The following is a 1,149-nucleotide window of genomic DNA, read 5'->3' on the forward strand; positions in this document are numbered from 1 at the left end:
AGAATAATTAATAAACATTAACTTGAGGATCAAGAGAGAATATTTAGTGAAAAATAAAGAGTAAAAGTGTAAATCTTGAAAACTAAGAACTAAATGAAAACTATACTCAAAACTAGATAGTAAAAATGTAACATTTTGAATTCTATGAACCAAATACATTTTAAATTCAAAATTAAACATTTTAAAATTTAGGAATTAAATGAAAACTAGATTCAAAATCCATCTAAAAGTCATCGATATGATTTTTTTTATATGGATTATATAGGGCACCTTTGTGATTAAGGAAACTCATTATGTAAGAGCACACAAACTGAATGAGATATGGCATGAAACATGTTGGGAGGGTTTTAGACCTTAAATAGTCAATTGCTTTGTTTGGTAAAATTTGGTGTGAGTAGGTTTTGGCAAGTCTACTCACGAACTGTGAATGCATAAACATAATGGTTCTATGGTGTAGTGGTTAGCACTTTGGACTTTGAATCCAACGACCTGGGTTCAACTCCTGGTAGGACCTCTATTTTTAAATATTTATTTAATTTAGAATAGATCATGATAATTATATGATCATGATCAGATTATTTCTACCACAATTTTAGAATCGTTTTTTATTCTAGTATAATCTATGCTAGACTATGATTATATTCAATTGTGGTCGGACTTCCATATATGATGTAGCCTTTACTCATGTTTTGAGAGAAAATAGTTTTATAAAGTGTGAGAGAGGAAAAGCATTGAAAATATCATTAAAGAATGCATTGAAGACTAACAGTTGCAAGAAAGCTTTAATTGCAAAAAGTACATCAATACATTGGTTGGAGAGTTGACTAGTGAGTTTTCCCTATAGTGCATTCTAAGCAATTTCTAATATGCCTAGCTTGCATATCAAAAGTGTTGAGTGGTCACTCGCATGGAAAACAACAAAAAATAAAAAAAACAACTTACTAAACTAATTATAAGACTTAAAGATAGGATGGTTGGTGATGGTTTAGACATGCGGCCATGAGCTAACATGACCCTGGGCGAGCATACCCAAGACATTCCCCCCCCCCCCTTCCACTTATACAGTGGACGTCCCTGTCGACTGGCGTAGCTTCGACTCAACGATCTTCTGCTTTCAAGCTTCTAAATCTTTGACACGTTCCCAACTTG

The 1,149-nt window shown here is 32.9% G+C and overlaps 1 non-coding gene across 1 annotated transcript; it reads left to right on the top strand.

Moving 5' to 3' along the window:
* The first annotated feature begins 442 nt into the window (after window positions 1-442).
* On the top strand, window positions 443-514 carry TRNAQ-UUG (transfer RNA glutamine (anticodon UUG)). Its single transcript has one exon. It is a non-coding gene; the product is annotated as a tRNA-Gln (tRNA).
* The last annotated feature ends 635 nt before the right edge of the window (window positions 515-1,149 follow it).

Source organism: Benincasa hispida, chromosome 5, assembly GCF_027475165.1.
Source record: "Benincasa hispida cultivar pf3 chromosome 5, pf3_genome.v1.1, whole genome shotgun sequence".
NCBI lineage: Eukaryota > Viridiplantae > Streptophyta > Magnoliopsida > Cucurbitales > Cucurbitaceae > Benincasa > Benincasa hispida.